Source organism: Schistocerca cancellata, chromosome 1 (assembly GCF_023864275.1).
Source record: "Schistocerca cancellata isolate TAMUIC-IGC-003103 chromosome 1, iqSchCanc2.1, whole genome shotgun sequence".
In the NCBI taxonomy this organism is placed as follows: Eukaryota; Metazoa; Arthropoda; class Insecta; order Orthoptera; family Acrididae; genus Schistocerca; species Schistocerca cancellata.
In genome coordinates, this window is record NC_064626.1 from 1199803138 (window position 1) to 1199822234 (window position 19097).

The following is a 19097-nucleotide window of genomic DNA, read 5'->3' on the forward strand; positions in this document are numbered from 1 at the left end:
ACATGGTGGCCCCATCACAATGGACTGGCTACTGTGCTGGATATGAAGTGCAAAGAAGTCCATGGTCATCTTTGGTGCAGAAAACGACTCTGCATAGTGGATGGAGAAAAACGCACCCAGGAAGGTGTCCTCGCCCAAGAGATGGAGAATGAGCAGAACTGCAAAGCCACAATGATAAAGAATGCTGAAGGTCTCAGTGCACAATGCACCATATGAGGCGTCCTTCCTGAATTTGCTCGCTCTTCAGGAAAATTTGGAAAAATGGAGGTCAAACCCTACAGGGGACCATCAAATATATAGACCAAAACATGTGAGACTCCTACGTGTGAGACTCCTTTTAGTTGGCTCTTATGACAGGTAGGAATACCTTGAGTCTATTCTAACCCATAGACCTGCAGTGGGGAGGCGGGGGAGGGGGGGGAGAAAAGAAGAAAGTTTCTATGACCAAGCCACATAAAATCCCTGCATATAACAAGAGTATGGGTGGGGATGGACCATTGTGACAAAAATGTATGTCTGTACCATGTTTCAATTTTGGTAAAAATTGGTACATGCCACTGATAATACACTGTATCCATGTTGCTATACGAAATGCCTGGCAGTTATATCATTACAATGGTGGTCAATTTAGCCAGCTGTTGTTCCATCACAGGGCTGCAATAGCTCTATTGGAAAGCAATCCATCCAGAGTTTACAACAACTGAAAAATCTCTCTCTTTTGTTCCAAGCCACCACCTACAGCAGTCGCTAAATGACTTAGTTACTCATCCTCCTTTGAGAAGGGCCTGGGACTACTGCAGTTACCTTCTTTTGTCCTGGCAATCCTCGCCATGCTATGCCAATGAGCAAGTAAATCAAGAGGGTTTCCTTTTCTAAGTCCAAGCACCATGTATTAATTACATGCATAAACCACTTTCCAATCCTGCCTAAACCTCTGAGGAGATTTACAAACTGGTGTCAGAATTGGGATGCTGAATTCACCCTGCCATTGTCTTTCAAGTCATCATCATCATCATCATCATCATCATCAGGATTTCCTTCCAGCGAGCCAGGTAGGAACTTGGTGAATGATATGCCTCCATTGGTTTCTGTTCTCATAAAGCTTTTCCCTCTCCATTACATCCCATGTTACTCCCCTCCTCTTGAGATCTTCCTTAACCTGGTCTGTTCATCTCTTTCTAGGCCACCCAATTGGACTTCTTCCTGGTACCTCCATCTCCAAATACTGGTGTGGAGTTCGAATTGGGTGCATTCACTTCACATGACCAAACCACTTCAATCTCAAAGCACTCATCCTCTCCTCTGAGTCAATGTCACCTGCAGGTCTCTCCTTACATAATCATTCCTGACTCTGTTTCTTCTAGTTTTTTTGCAGGATGTATAGACTATGTCTTTCAAGTGCTGCATAAAAAAATTTAATAAGCTGCGAGCAGATGTGTGAAACCATTGTGTGAAGCTGTCTGGCTGCATGCTGTGATGCAACAGATGAGTGCTTAGTGCAGTCAGTCTGGGCTGCCTGCACCAGTCTACCCACAGCCACCAATGTTGCAGCAGCACCAACCGACATCGCCCGTCGCCTCTAGTGTCTTTGCACAAGCCATATCATGGGTATGAAGACCCAATGCCACCCCAACACTGGATGTCGGGGTCATGTTGCTGTCTGATGCTGCCATGCCATTTTTTGATCAACAAATGCAGGTCATGAGCCTCTCTTTTAGGGAGAAGTCATCATCGAGGTCTGATGCTACCTCTGACATCACCAAGAGCTGTCGCTGAAGACATTTTGTTTGTTTCAATGTGTGTAGCTTAAAGTGATAACCACCATCAGGTCACAGAGACAGATGGTGATGGATCCTGATACGCAAGCAAGGGTTGAGCAACTCCAGGAGGAGAAGAATATCCACAAAGGCACCTTAATGAAGCATTAGTAAATGCAACCCTGCAAAGCAGTCCTGTGCCTGCAGCTAGTCTAGCTTCCCTATTTCCATACAGGCCCGTAAACTGATGTTGCAATGAGTTCACTTGTTCTCAACTTCATGGGAAAACTGTGAGAGAACATTCACACTTTAATACAAAGTATAGCAGATGCAGGGAAACTGTCCACATGGAGTGACGAAGTGTGATAGGAGCCGCCAATCCTAAGTTGCACGGAGAGGTACATGCTGATGTAAATTCCGGGGAAGGGCGCAGAAATACCAAGGCATTTATTGTCCTTTCCAAAGAGCTGCTGGAGCATTTTGCTACAGAGTAAAAGATTTTTCATGAAAGTAACAAAAGGTATGAGGTACTACTTAACGAAGCTGAAACTCGCTGTGTAGATGTGTTTCATGGGATTGACCTGCAGGTATGCGCTGAGGCAAAGTATGCTTTGCCAAGCACGCTAAGGTAAGCTGTCTGGCTTGCATTTCTATGTGAGGAGTCTCAGCAATTCATCCAGCCATCCACCAGGTAAACTCTGCTAGATATGCTGAAGCTCCTTCGTTGCAAACTCCCAGGTCACAAGGCTTCCAAATGTTGGGACAAGCATGAGCCTATTGTACAAAGGTTGTACATGTGAGAGCAAACCTGTCAGTCTCTACAGCATCACTCAGATAATGAAATAGGTTATGGAAGAGCACAAGGGATTGCGAATTTGGAAAAGCATACAGGAGCAGTTCTGTCACTGTCCCCTGCTCCCCTTTTGCAAAAGGAGTCCTGTAAGAGAGGTAGGATTCGCTGAGGTGTCAAACATATGGTAAAATCAATGACCAATAGTCTATCTTTACCATTGATATGGGCACACAAATAATTGTTTTGTTTATTAAATCTACTCATGGTCGAGAATTAAAACCACCATATTGCAGACTGAGTGGACTGGGAAAAAGGTAATTTACCCAATAGATTCACAGTATGTGGAACTGACAATAGATGAAAGGAGGTACCAGTTCATATTCGACGTTGGTTGGAAGCTTCACCATGATTTTGATGCCACTTTGGGTAATGATTTCCTGCACTATTTTGAAGGCTTAGTTAACTTCTGAACACAATAAGTCCCAACTGGGGGGAAATGTCCACCATTGGGGTGTTCCCATTATAAGAATTTGTGGGAGTCACAATAGCCAGCAACTTTCTCAATATGCCATGAACTTCCCAAAGCTGATGCAAAGGCTAAGGCCCAAACTTTATCGCTTAATGATCAATTGCAAAGTTCAACCTTCTTTCAGCCCCTGTACTGTAGTGATTGTTCTGAAGAAAACATATAATGAAGATAAGGCTTATCACATTTGTGTAGACAAGTGAGCAGTCAATGAGGTTATGAAAATAGATACTTACCCCCATCCTAAGGATTGATGACACTTTGGATCACCTTGGAAAATGCAAATTCTGCACCACTTCAGATATGTGCTCTGCCTATGATCAAATTCCTACAGCTCCAAATGATGGGCAAAGAGACAGCTTCTGCACCTAAGGTTGCCCTTTGGCCTCCTAAACACTCCTGCTACATTTCAATGTTTTTTGGTTTACTGTTACATAGTTTAAAGCCAGTCATGTGTCTAATACATCTGATGACAGATGAGAGAACACACAGAGTGACTGAGAAATGTGCTAACTCATGTTAGTAATGCTAATCTAAATTTGAAATTAGAAAACTGCAGTTTTGTGCACTCACAAGTGCACTAGCTAGGCTATATAACTGTGGCAGATGGTGTGCAGATGCAGTGAACGGTTTCCCAGTGCCAAGGAATGTTAAAGAATTTCAGCCGTTTCTTGGAGTAACACAGTGCCATCACTGTTTTGTAAAAAACTATGTAGGTATCATTAAACCACCCATGCAGTTACCTCACTGCAAGAATGCCTGTTAAACTGAAAGGAATTCTTACAAGTACACCTTTCATGGCTTATCTGAATTCTGCACTAGCTATCTCTTGTGTGATAGTAGCAACGTGTGTGTGTGTGTGTGTGTGTGTATTTGAGAGAGAGAGGGGGGGGGGGGGGGGAGATAGAGAGAGAGAGAGAGAGAGAGAGAGAGAGAGAGAGAGAGAGAGAGAGAGAGAGAGAGAGGGGGGGAGAGAGAGAGAGAGAGAGAGTAGCTTATGGGCGCACAACACTGAGGTTATCAGTACCCTTACATTCAGTAAACCACTGGATGTAGCTAAAAATTCAAAAATTGTTCCACATGCATGCACTCGAATTGACCACACAATCACTCTATTGCACAGGCTTTAAAACAATCGAGAGAGGGGGAAAATCAGCTATACATGTGATTAAAACACAAGTAAAATGATAAGGGAGGTAAAAGAACAGTGAAGGCAAATGCCACTGACTGACTACTTAGAAAAAATATGGTGATCCAGTCACCCAGTTAACACATTAAAACCATCTTCCTAAATTCTTGGGAAAAATGTTGGACAATTCACGAAGCTTTAAAACTCTAACTACATTTGTTTGAACATTACTTAAAATAGAGGGTAGACCTGTCAGCAAATCTGCTGTGGCCCACTGCTCAGAAAATAAAACAGGGTCCAATAAAATGTGGCACAACAGTGATCTGTATGCCACAGGCACCACACATTGGAGGGTCCTCTCACCGGAGCATGAAGCCATGAATCATAGGGCTGTGGCTTATGCAAAAGCGAGTAAGGAAGACATCATCCAGTTGACGTGGCTGGAAGCAGGTACCCCACGGCTGCATTGTGGGCCTTAATAGATGGAGCTTACTGTCTGTCATTTCCAGCCACTCATCCTCCCACCAATGCAAGACTCTGGAGCTAAACAGCAAGGCTATAGCATGCAGGCGGATGGCACACAAACAACTGCAGATCACGACACACCTCCTTGGCTGCTAGATCTGCCCTTTTGTTCTCCACAATACCCATGTACCCTGGTACCCAGCAGAAAGCACCTCCTTCCCCAGTCGTCATAGTTTGAAGAGGGCATCCTGGATATTCTGGAGTACTTAATCTGCTGGGTTGAGTTGTTTGGAGAAGGAGACCAAACAGCGAGGTCATCGGTCTCATCGGATTAAGGAAGGATGGGGGGAGGAAGTTGGCCATGCCCTTTCAAAGGAACCATCCCAGCATTTGCCTGGAGCAATTTAGGGAAATCATGGAAAACTAAATCAGGATGGCTGGATGCGAGATTGAACCATCATCCTCCCGAATGCGAGTCCACTGTGCTAATCACTGCACCACCTCGCTTGGTCTAATCTGCTGGGTACAAACGTTGTAGAGATTGAAGGGCACTCAGAAAATTGTAAGAGACAAGAAATTTAGCTCTGGATGAATGTCTCATCTGCTACAGCTCCCACAAAACTGCATATAGGTCTGCACCAAACACAGTAAAGTCTTGAGGCAGTCGGGCCTTGAGGACATGATCCGGAAGCAGAGCAACCAATTAACGTCCCCTGGTTAGAGCCATCCATAAAGGCAGCTACATTGTTGTGTTGCTCATATAAAATGTCAGAAAATATCACATGGAAAACAGAAGCAGGAGGACAATCTCTCCTGTACCACACAAAATCTAAAATTACTCTGGGCTTTAGCAGTAACGAGGGTGACACATGGTTAAAACTGTGGATTTGAGGTTGCACATAGAGTGACTTCAGCACACGGTGCACCCAGATCCCAAACGGCATCGTGGTTCATGGATGGTTGGAAGACAAGCCTCCCAGAGGCAGACCAGCAACAGTATGGTATGCGGGTAAACTCAGAGCTGTGAGGAACTTACAAGCTTCACACATCATGAGGAGCTGCCGCTGGACAGTGAGTGGCAGTTCCCTGGCTTCAGCACAGAGACCAGGTATGGGACTGATTCTACAAGCACCTGTTGCCAGCTGAAACCCCCACATGTTGGATAGCATCAATGATCTTCATATAAGAAGGCCTTGCCATTCCATACACCATGTACCCATAGTCCAGGCATGAACACATGAAAGTCCTATAAAACTGGAGCAAAAGCACTCAATCTGCTCCCCAAGGCCTGTGGCTAAGGTACTTTACAATGTTCAGTGCCTTGAGGGTTATGGTTTCCAGATCTCTCAGGCATGCCAACCATGACAATCTGGAGTCAAAACTTCAGCCCTGAAACCTCACTGAGTCTCTAAAATGTAGTATTGTATCCCTCATATGCAATTCAAGTAAGTTAAAAGTACAACAAGAATGATTAGAAAGAACACTAACGCATGCACGCACACAGTTGCAACATGGGATGAGGAACACGAAGCAGCAAAATCATTCATAGTTATGGAGCACTCTACAGGACTCCTTAGTTTAGATGTGAGACTGTTTATGGCTATGGCAAAGAGGGCAACACTTAAAACACTGCTCTGAGAGACATCATTCTCCTGCTCAAAACAATTGGACAGCATATCACCGACTCAAGTTCTAAAAAACTGCTGAGACAGAAAATACAATAGGAAGATGGGGAAGTGGCCACGAAAGCCCCACTGATGCAGCTGCACGAGAATACTGTGTCTCCATGTAGTATTGTATGCCTTACTGATATCGAAGAACACGCCAATACAATGACGTTTAGATAGGAAAGACTGCTAAATGGCTGGCTCTAGCAGTGGACAAAAATGACTTCTTATACTTTCTTAGAACAAGTGGAAAGGTTGACCAAGCTCAGGAATGCTTGCCATGACCTTTTCCTTTTCTCCTAAATTGCATTTCGAGTCTTGGCTCTCATGATTCGAAAGGCTAGCATGTTGTCTCCACTCAGGCAGCATTTAAAATATTGAAGAGCGGCACACCTATGCTGAATTGCTGAACAGCACTCATCAGTCCACCAAGATACAGGTCGCCTCCTAAGATGATCTGAAGATGTTGGGATGGATATGTAAGAGCAATATGATGGATCACTTACGTGATGTGGTCTACTAATTCCTTGACACTGTTGTGGTGTTCAAACGCAGTCAGATGGCTTAACAGTGTCCAGTTAGCCCTGCTGACCATCCATTTCAGTGGGTTCTGTTGAAGCAGAAGGCCATCAATGACTTCCTACTGAACTGAGCCTGAAAAGGGCTGGAGAGCAGTGAGATAGGTTGATGGCTGAGAACGACTTGCTAGCAGCATAGATATGAGTGGGAGGACAAATGTTTAAGATGCACAGCTCTTGGGATATCATGAGGCTGTCCAAAACCCAGCCCCAAGGGCAAGTGGAGGTTGAGCCCCAGAAGACACAATGAGTATTGAAGTCTCCCATGAGGAGAAATGGACATGGAAATTGTTCCATAAGACCTGTGCGAGTCTACTGTGTCAGACAGACACATATACAAGGAGCAAACTGTAATCATCCTATATGTGTGAATTTCAACTGCAATTGCTTGCAGATTAGTAACCAGCGAAAGAGCAGAGGAGTGATGTGCATTGTTTACAAACACAGCAACCCCTCCCTTGGCCCTTTTCCCAGTCAGGTCCTCTTTGCAATAGACTGTACAGCCCCAAGGACAGGGGCATCACATGCTTTAAAATGTGTTTCCTGCAAACACGTCCATACTGAACATTCCTGTGCGAGGAGCTTCATTTTCTCCACATGTGTCCTGAACCCATTACCATTCCATCCAACAGGCTTGCACTTTCACCCTGTCTTTTCACCTGGAAGGGGAGCCTATTGTATGAGGAGGCTCAGCTTTGGGGTGCAATGAATGCCCCACGGCCATTTGTACGATCTCCAGTTAAGCTTTATTCCTGGAACAGCATGAGATATGTGTTGTATGATCCCAGAGTAACTCCTAACCGGAGAATAAACTTGGGATAACTTAACCAGCAATTTTTGGTTGGTTAGCAAACTTAACTGGGGAATAAGTTTTCAAAATGGCAGGAATAGGGACAGGTGCAGTTGCAGGCACCAATGATGAGATTTTGCTTGAACTGTTCATCAGAATGAGGAAGTAGAAAAACAATGAGACGATGCTGATTCTGAATTTATATTCAGATTATGCTTGTGGATATTATCTGTCATAGATCGGTAATAACATACTTTAGCTGTCGAATCAACATTTATTTAAGCAGAGAACAAGGTGAATACAACATGGCTGTACAAACATACCGTGCTGCGAAGAGGACAAAAGTAAGTCAAAGATCCTCAGGTCCAAAGATATGGCACTATATGCCAGAGGTGCCACAGAGCCTCCCCCCTCCCCTCCACCCCCCTCCACCCCCCGGCACTGTGGAGCATGGCGGAGGGAAGCTTTCTCACTTGAACACAAAATCTTTGTGCCAGCGCGGCAGTTGAAGGCAACGTCCCGCACAAGAAGTGGGCACCTCAGAAGCTGCACTGACAGGGTCACTTGCACTGGACTGCTGTGCAGGCGGTGGAGTGTCGCTGGAGGTCACGTCAGTGGCATCAGTGGGCAAGGCAGTAGCGATGGCAGGCAGACCGGAGGTGACAGAACACGATTTGGCAAGGGATCAAGCCGGTTTTAATCAGTTAACTGAAACCGTATTGGATCGTCCATTGAGAAGTATCATGAAAGTATTCGCTCCACCATGTAAGATGTGGTGCGGACCCGAGTAAGATGGATGCAAGGCCACACATATGGAGTCATCGCACAGTATTACGAACTCGTGCAATGCCAGGTCCTTCTGGACAAACACTGGCAGCAAGGAATGAGCGTGAGGCAGGGTGGTTGTAAAGGTGGGCAATGTACACACTCACTCATTCTACAAGGGTCGGCAGGTCAACTGCATCAGTCGGGGGTGCATCCTCGACGAATTCAGCTGGCAGGAGGAGGGGTTCTCCATATAAGACCTCTGCCAGCAAAGCATTCAGGTCCTCTTTGTGGGCAGAACGGATGCCGAGTAAGACCCAAGGAAAAGCATTGCACCAAAGCCCACCGTGGCACATGAGAGCAGCTTTAGAGTTCAGTGCCATCGCTCAGCCAGGCCATTTGCCTGTGGGTGATAGGCCATAGTGTGGAATTTTGCTACTCCACACAGCGCACAGTCGAGCACAAAGTGTGGACTCGAATTGTCATCCCTGATCCGTAGTAAATGAAAGAGAGCAGCCATGCCAATAGGAAAGCGCGAGCTATGGTCTCTGCCGTTATATCGACGAGAGGGATTGCCTCAACCCAACAGGTTGTGAGGTCGATCATAGACAATGTATATTGGTACCCTTCAGAAGGGGGGAGAGGACTGACCACGGCAATGTGGATGTACCGAAGGCAATCCCTGGGGACATTGAACTGTCCTAAAGGAGGCTGCACAAGTCTGCCCATTTTACTACGTTAGCAAGGGACACACACTTGGGTCCACGAGCTGCAATCATGACACACGCAGGGCCAGATGAAACATTGAGTGACTAGTCCCATTGTTGCCCGTATTCTGAGTTGGGCCAGGTTGTGTAAAGCATCCAAGATCCTGCCCTGAAGAGCAGACGGCACCAAGGGGCGGGTGGAGCCCGTAGAAACATCGCAGAGGACCGGGATCATCAAACCGTGCAGGACCACAGGTCTGATAGTGAGCCAAGACTCGTTGTCTGAAACCAATTGCTATGTATGCACATCTTCAGTCTGGAGACAGACGAGGTCAGCTAAGTTCAGTAGAACCAGACGCGTGGCGGACTTTTGCAGCTTGCAGATCTGGGGAATGTTTGTAACAGTGTAGAAAGTCCAACCCCATCACAGGTTCATCCACATCGGTGATGTGGAAAGTCCAAGGAAAGGGGGCGACTGGTGATAGGTGAAGGGGGTTCTTGAAGGAGCCAAGGACTGCAACAAGAGAGTGATTTGCGGCAATCAAAGCAACGTTAGCAGGAGAAAGCATTTTGCCCACGTGCTTGGCTGGGATAAAGCTGATGTCGGCACGGTGTCGACGAGAAAGCGAGTACCCGATGACAAGTCCGTGACATAGAGGCATCGCACCACTGAAGCAAATGGTGCAGCGTCAGACAGTAGGCACCGTGGACGATCGTGGTGGGACATGGCATCCAAACGTGCCCAAAGGAATCATTTTGGTACACACAAGGTGCGCGGCAGTTGCAAGTGGCATGGTACCATCATAGCAGGTAAGCCTGGAGGCAAGGTGGTGTGGGGAGTTTGGGTGACGCAGCTGAATGGGTCGTTGCCTGAGACCGCTCAGGCTGCTGCTCGGGCAGGGTCAGCCACTGTCGGGAGGTAGCAGGCAGTACTTCCTGTAGGCCACCAGGTAGCATCTCCTGACAGGATGCTGAGCTGCTGAGGTGTGCAGCTAGTCCCTGCTGGCAGGGCACGAAACCGAAGGTGCAGGCATGCCAAATGAAGGCAATCGCGATGTTGCATGTGAAAAGTAGTGTCAGTGACAAATGACTGCATAGGCCAGATTGGTCATGCATAAATGAACCTTGAGAGGGTCAGCCACATGAGAAAGCAGGTGAAGTTGTAGGTCTGATGGAAGTTTGTCCAACCATAAGGTCCACAGCACGGCGTTTGGTAGTGCTTGATCATCAATTAATGCACAAAGGCACTGCCAAAGTTAGGAAAGTGTGCGGTCGTTGAGGTGTTCATCATGGATGATGTGATGGATAGCCTCTGCTGGTGGGCAACAAAGGCGTTTGATGAGCAATATTTTCGCCATTAAATACTTAGGCGAGGTCGACGGTGAGAGGAGCAGGTCACTGATGAGTTCCGGATGAGAATGGAGGTGGCTCACCAGGCAAACGAAACGTGCATCATCATCCAAAATCCTGCGGAGATCCAGTAGATGATCCACCAATGTGAAACAAGTCTTAGGGTTGTCCTTCTGCAATGCAAGCAGGTTAGGAAAACTGCTGGGTAATACATGTTGGTGCAGCATTGTAAGGAGAAGATCTGTGTGAGCAGGGGAGTAAGCCCCCAACACCGGGACTGCAGTAGCAGTGGACGATGCATCGCCCGAAGTCTGTGGGGGGGGGGGGGGGGGGGGGGCAGCAAAAAGCACACGATGCGGAGTGAGCCAGTGCAACCGACAGCACGATGTGTCCCAACCGCAGGCCCGAAGGCAAACGCAGCATGGGTCTAATGGCCGGTGCTGTTGCAACAGCAGGCGGAAGATGGTCATGGTGCCACCATGAGGGGGCTGATACAGTAACCGGCATGGGTGGAATGGCCAGTGCCATTATCAAAGCAGGTGGAAGGCGATCATGGTGTGACCATGGAGCGATGGTTGTGGAAACCAGCACGGTTGAAGCAACCTGTGCCACCGAGAAGGAATGCGGGGCGGTGCTATGATGTCAGTCATATAAGAATGTGCGACCTTGTGCACATGAACGTTCGAATTACAGTTCTCGAGTTTCATCAGCACATCAGACCAAACCAAAGAGGACTGCTTAGCTGAGGGGTGAACCACTATGTCCCTCACTTGATTATCATTCACAGTGTCACAAAGCAGCATGCACTGTCCGTGTAGCAGCCATTGCTGCATAGCTGCACTTGACGGTGGCCATGTTGGGCTGGTTACAGTTTAGTGGCCACCGGCATGGCTGGGCCCAGGTAATTGTTCACTTTTCACCAAATGCACATTAGGTACACTAGTAAATACACAAGCACAGTTAATAGGGTGTGAGGCACTAGCACAAAAGGACACTGGTAGATCCACTGTTCTGAAGACAATGTGGACCAGCACACAAAGTCCGTAAATGATTAAACAAAGCACAAAATAATTCCCAAACACAAGATGACAATGTTGGGGTCACCATTGCAGATATTACATGTTGAAGATTGGAAATAACACACTTTAGCTGTCGAATGAACAATTATTTAAGCACAGAACTAGGCGAATACAACATGGCTGTACAAACGTAACGAGCTGCGAAGACATAGACAAAAGTAAGTCAAAGATCCTTGGATCCAAAGATATGGTGCTTTACACCAGAGGCGCCACACGCTTATCAAAGGAAGCTGTACCTTGTCTTTTCAATCTTTTACGTAAGAAACTGGAGCATATGATAGACAGGTGAGACTATTTCTCTGTTTTCTTAAAATATTGTTTATTTGTAATAGTATACATTCATTTTCAGTACTTCATGAATTCCATCAAGTTATTTGTGTAAATCAGGCACATTAAAATGACGATTTGTGCCAGAACAGTCTTATTTATCGGGAGTGAGTTTCGATTCCTGCACTAGTGGAAAGGAATCTCTTGTTTTATTTAGCAGTGCCTTGATAGAATTAACCAAATTGAAGAACCACACCAGTTTTGGGTACTATTTGTATTAACAGCTGTTTCAGTTTTAGACAAAAATATTTTGATAAAACAGTACATTAAAATTTTATCCAGCCACATTACTTCAATAGCAGAAAATGTTGTTCCACTCTGTTTTCTATAAGGAATGACCCTTCTTGTAAACATCACAGCAGTGTCAGAACAACTTTCACCTTTTAGTGAAAATATTAGGATTACAGGTCCATTAATGCTTCAAAACAACATCACTGTCTCCAACCTGCCATTATTCACTGATGCCTGTGAACTATCTGTGCTTACTCAAGCTAAGTAGTTTAACACAGTCAGATTAACAGGGAAGAGAGTATTTTTTATTTTCATTCACATAAGCCATGGACTCGATTAATGTCTGAAGTAGTGGTAGTGCTGGAGGTAACTGACACCATGAATCCTGTAGGGTTGTCCATAAATCCATAAGAGTATGAGGGAGAGTTCTCTTCTGAGCATCCTGTCCCAAGGCATTCCAGATATGCTCAATAATGTTCACATCTGGGGAGTTTGGTGGCCAGTGGATGGGTTTTAACTTAGAAGAGTGTTCCTGGAGCCACTCTGTAGCAGTTCAGGACGTGTGACGTGTCGCATTGTCCTGCTGGAATTGCCCAAGTCCGTCAGAATGCACAATGGACATGAATGGATGCAGGTGAGCAGACAGGATGCTTACATACGTGTCACCTGTCGGAGTCATATCTACACATATCAGGGGTCCCATATGACTCCAACTGCACACGCCCTATACAATTACACAGCCTCCACCAGCTTGAACATTCCACTGCTGACATCCAGGGTCCACGGATTCATGATTTTGTCTCCATACCTGTACATGTCCACCTGCTCAATACAATTTGAAATGAGACTCGTCTGATCAGGCAACATGTTTCCAGTCATCAACAGTCCAATGTCGATGTTGAAGGGCCAGGGCAAGGTGTAAAGCTTGGTGCTGTGCAATCATCACAGGTGCATGAGTGGGCCTTCAGCTCTGAAAGCCCATATCAACAATGTTTCATTGAATGGTTTGCACACTGGCACCTGTTGATCACCTAGCTTTGAAATCTGCAGCAATCTGCAGAAGGGTTGCACTTCTGTCATGTTGAATGATTCTCTTCAGTCATCGTCGATCCCATTCTTGCAAGATCTTTTTCCAGCCACAGCAATGTCAGAGATCTGATGTTTTACTGGATTCCTGATATTCACAATACACCCATGAAATGGTTGTGCGGGAAAGTCCCCACTTCATCACTACCTCTGAGATGCTGTGTCTCATCACTCATGCGCAGACTATAACACTACATTCAAACTCACTTAGATCTTGATAACCTGCCATTGTAGCAGCAGTAGCCAATCTAACAACTACAACTGACACTTGTCTTATATAGGCGTTGCTGACCATAGCACTGTATTCTACCTGTTTACCTAGCTCTGTATTTCAATATGCATGCCTAAACCAGTTTCTTTGGTGTGTATGAGGAGCAGAACAGAAAGCTAGTAAATGAAGTTACGTAGTCATAGCATGTGGACAAAATGCCTGGAATGCTATATTTTTATCTTTCATTGAATATCAAATTATATTCCGTGTCCTCCTTTATTTCAGAATGTAGTTAGCTGAAGGTAGCTTAAACTGAAATAACTTATATTGCACTTCTGTGATGTACAATTTTTCTGATATTGATAGCTTATTATGACTGTTTAATGCAACAAAAAGTCTGATAGTATACTAATGTCCAGAGTTCATTCAGCTACATCTCTAGCAGAAAATATTGTTCACTCTTATCCCCTACTGGGACTACAACTTTCCATCTTTTAGTGGATGCTTCAGAGTAAAAAAAGTACGCACCACCAGAATTAGTCCTATAACCTCGTAAATTATTTGTGCATACTCAAAAAAGCTATAGGATATTGCTGTTGTGTTTCTCGGTTATTAATATAATCCACATAGCCACATCCATATTCGAGTAATTGTTATCTGCATGTCATAAAACATAGGTACTTGGCATTCGGCTAATAGGGAATCTTTTGTTATTAAATCTATATAACCATAACATTGGAAGAAGTGGCTAGCAAGTATTTTTTTTTAATTTCTCTTGAATTGTCACACAAATTGTCTCATGTCATTCTTTTTCTTTCTTTCAGAAATGACTGTTCCATCAATAAAGCAGCAGCTATCAACACTCAAATATTTTGCATCTGGTGATTTTTTTCTGTGCGTTGGAGACTTAATTGGTATTGGTAAGGGGACTGCCAGCAGGATTATTAAAATGATCTGCATGACACTAGAAAACATGTACAAGAGGCAGTTTTGTTAATTGTTTCAGGTCCCCGATGTAATTAAGTGAAAATAAAATAAACACGTATATATGGAATAACAACTTTTATTCTAAAACCATTTGTCTAATTTGTATTTCCTGATCCTAATTTAGAATTTTATGCTCTTTTTTTACCGATACAGTTTCTCCTACCTTGTCTGGTTCTTGTCATGCTACTTTTGAAGCAGCACCAGCTGCCACTCTGCTCATTCTTCCACATTTAAGGGCAATTATTTTTATTCTGCACACAGAACTGAGAGTTTTAAGCTGAGATGACCACAGAAAACAAAGAACACAGTGAAGGTGTCATGCATCCAGTTACTTCCCCTTCCTTCCCAGATTACATATAGCTGCTAAAGATGATTGCAATTGATATGTGCCACATTTCTACCCACGGATTATAAAAAAAAATTATAGTTGTTTATTGTAAATGTTGGCCTCTTATTCTCCATATATATGCTCAATATAATTATTAATAACCATATCCTAGAAACAAGATTTATATATGCCCAATAACTGCAAAAGGGAATGCACAGTGTTCAGTAATTTAGCACATGTGCTTTCTGTAGAAACTCCTTGCTGCTGTAATGAATTAATCATTCTAAGACATAAATACAACAGCAAGTTAGCCAGTAACACCTCTCAGCATTGTCAGTCAAATCAATCTGAATTATGTCTGTGTTGTCACAGTTGGAGACTCCTGAAAAGACCAACTATTTCACAAAGCAGACTTCATTTCACAGTAGCTTTTACATTATGTCCCTATTTGGACTGTGGCATCCTTTTCTTCACAAATTTATCAAATCGTAAATTTCAATGTACACAACTTGGAACATACATTCCACATATGGGGCACTACCGATCTGTAGCTCCTGCTACATAATAGAACATTATACCATTATACATGCAAGTACTCTACAAACTTAGTTAAATGTTTCACGCTAGTGTCTTCATTGAATGTGACCACAGAAGTTTTCTTGTTTTCTGCTACACTCTTCAACTCGTCTTCAGTATCTACCAGTTTCAAAATATTCTTGGACAAATAATTTTGCGACCTGTAATGCTTATCACTCAAGTTAGACATGCTATTTCTGTACGTGATGACTAAAATACATGTGAAATGAGGTACACGAAAATACCCAGTGTGCTCTTAAGTTGTTGCCAACTTAACTGGATGGGAATGCTATTCTGAGAATAACTAACTGAGGATTAAAATGGTGTCATACAACGCACGCTCGAAGTTAACCATTGGTTAGCCTATTCCTCGGTTTGCTATCCCTGGATTTAACCCAAGACTGTACAACTGGCTGCCACTCTGACATCAATGTCCATTATCTCTGAGGAAGATTCAAGACATATGTGAGAGAAGACAAGTTCAACATCGTTGGACAATTGACTTCCCAGCTTTGTCAGTGTTTGACACTTTGTCTTGGATTTTTTGCCCTGAGTGGGATTTGAGGGCACAGCTGTGGCTGTGTTAGCAGCAGCACTGTACAGTGGACCAGACTGAACCTTCGGAGTGGCAGGGAACTCCGCAACAGTGGCAACCACAACCTTGTCTGAAGTCCTGGGTAGAGGTATGGGCTTTGAAATAACTGCAGCAGAATAAGTGCACTGGCATTAGAGCTGACACTGGCAACCTCTTTTTGTGTGGTAGCATCGGTTTTAGGGACTAGCATTTTAAGAACAGACACAAAAGAAGTAGTGAACTTCGGGGGTTGCATTGCCTTCTAGATCTTTTTGGCCTCTCCGTACGAGATACATTCAGTGGTTTTTATTTCCAGCACCTTCCTTCTTCAAGAAAGACACTGCAGTCCCTACTTCAGACAGGATGATCCCCAGAGCAGTTGACACACTTCACAGTAGATAAACAACCAACTCCTTCGTGGGTGGCCTACCCACATTTGCCCCAGTGGGTTCTCCCATATATCCAACAATAGTGTGCCCAAAGTGTTGATACTTAAAACAACACATAGGGTTCAGGAAATACAGCTTCACACTGAGGTGAAGGAAACCTGCCTTAACATGCTCTGGAAGTTTTGTGCCGTTGAATGTATTTATGAAAGGGTCCGATTTCTCTAAATTGCCGTACACTGTTTTCACTATATTTTGTACATAATTCCCAGGACATCTAGCTTTTTGGAGGTTATCTGCTTGGTGGGAATTAGAAGTTTCCACTAACAATGTTCCATTTTGCAAGCACTTGACTGACTTTAAAGAGCTACAGAGTCTCTCTAACCCCTTTTGGATATAGAAGGGCAAAATCTTTTCGAAACTACCCTCTTTCCACTTGACTATGAGAAACACATTCTGGCCAGCAGTATGTGTTCTGTTACTATAAACACCACCATTCTGAATCAGGACTGGCTACACGAGCCCTTTTGTTTGATTGGGTGTTGATACCTACCAGCGGCCCACCCTTTCCACTGGGAGGAAGAGAAAACTTCAAAGGATCCATCCCGGTCACACAAGCAGTGCACCTCATTGGTCCACAGCACACCTTAAGATTTAGGCTTTTTTTACAGAAGTTTTTACCATCCTCGTGATCCGGGCGGTCAAGCCAAAATCTCAGTTCCCTGTAGCACACAATGTCCCACCTTCGCACCACACAGTGGTCACTGAAGCATGCAAAGAGCTTACTGTGACAGGGGACTGGTGGCACTTATCAGCCTCCATCTCAGGAACCATGGTGAGGCCAAGCCTGTACTCTGCAAATGAAAGCTGAGCCCCTGAAGATTGCTAGGAGTGCAGCTTTAGGCTGCATTTCAAATCAAACACAAATGTAGAGAAAAACCAAGTAGTTACCTATCACATCAGCTGAATAAACCTGAACAAAGCTACAGCACCACTGAAAAGGAACTTCTGGCACTTGCATTTGGCACCGATTAATTTCGTTGTTTCTGTACGGATGACAGTTCATGGTAATCACAGATCACACAGCTTTAAGACGGCTTTTGGATTTAAAAGATCCCAGCAGCAGACTTGTCAGATGACCCTTAAAACTTAGTGAATATCACTATGTAGTCAAACACAAGCCTGGCAAAGTAAATCAGAATGCAGATGACTTGAGTAGGAAAATGAAGACCCTGTAGGTGTTTACTGAGGAGATAAAGAAGGTCTCAAGAATCTGATGCTGAGTGTAAGAAATGAGGCACCTCATCAGATTTTGTTAGAAGAAAGGGCACTTTATATAAGAAAATGCCTCTTGGAGAATGGGTCGGAGTGCCAAAGGTTATCCGTAAATGCATACTGTAACAGTGTACGATAGCAGACATGTGTCCTAATGGGAAAAGTGCTACACAGTTACATGTTGCAGGCCATTATTGGGAGCCACAGCAAATGAAAGATATTCAAGAATACATTAAATATTGTCTCCCATGCACTATGTAGTGCAAAGATGAGGGCCAGCAATACCTCATCAAACTTTGCCTGAGGCAATAGGGCCTTTTCAAATGCTATCACTCGATTTAGTCTTAAAGGTTCCCCAAAACAGCCCAAAATAACACATGTTTTTTCTACCACTGACCATTTTTTCTCAATCTTGTGGAAATCCAATGTTCTCTTGGATGTGGGATAGTGGCTGACTATATAAATGAAGAAAACAAACCACCACAGCTGTGTCATCAAACTTATTTCAAACAACTAGCTTTGGTGCAGCACTTAACGTCATCTTCAGGTCTACTACAAACCAAAAGAGTATTTCCATGCATTGTAGAACTCATTAATACTATAGGGTGTTCCATAAAAAACACAATTTTTAATTTAATAACTGCACACATCCATTCTGTGGACAAAATTTTCGACAACTCTAGAGCAAAGTTCTGTTTGAATTTGACTCATGACATGTCTAATTTCTGCCTTGAGTTGAAGGATGGTTCATGGACTGTTCACATAAACATAAGATTTGACATACCCCCACAAAATGTCAAAATGACTTCAAATCACATGATCTCAGTTGCCAGTTCTGACAGCCATTGCAAGGGATGAGTCAAACAGGGAATCTTTTCAGCAACCTTGTCGTCTCAATGGCAGGGTAGCAGATTGACCCATCCTGTGAGAACCACATGTGTTCCACTTTCAATTCTTGCAATTGCAGCCACAAAAACTGTGCTATCATGTGGCGATAATGATCACCAGTCGCTGTCATTGCTTTTTCAATAGCGTCTTCAAGAAACTATGGCCAATTAGTCCGCCAGCCCATAACCCACACCAATTAGTGACTCGTTCTGGATAATGACACTTATCATGGGCCATGCAAGGATTCTCTGCACCGCAGATCTGACAATTTTGTTCATTCATATAAAATTAAGCTGGAAAAGTGCCTGGTCACTGGAGATTATTTTCTTATGAAAATCACTATCGAATTCTTGTTTTGCGAATACTCAGTCAACAAATGTTCAGTGCTTCAAGTGGTCCATCAGCTTCAGCTCTTGTGTTAGTCAGGAGTAAAAGGATGCAATTGCAAATCTTTTGTTAAAATTCCATGCAAACTGCTTCTCAGAATGGCTAACTGTTGAAAATGGCAGTGACCCTTGGTTGGAATCATATCAATGCTCTCACTGACGAAAGCGACATTCTGTACCAATTATTGAGAACAAGGATGTTCAGGTGATTTGATGTTCACTGTCAATCCTGTATC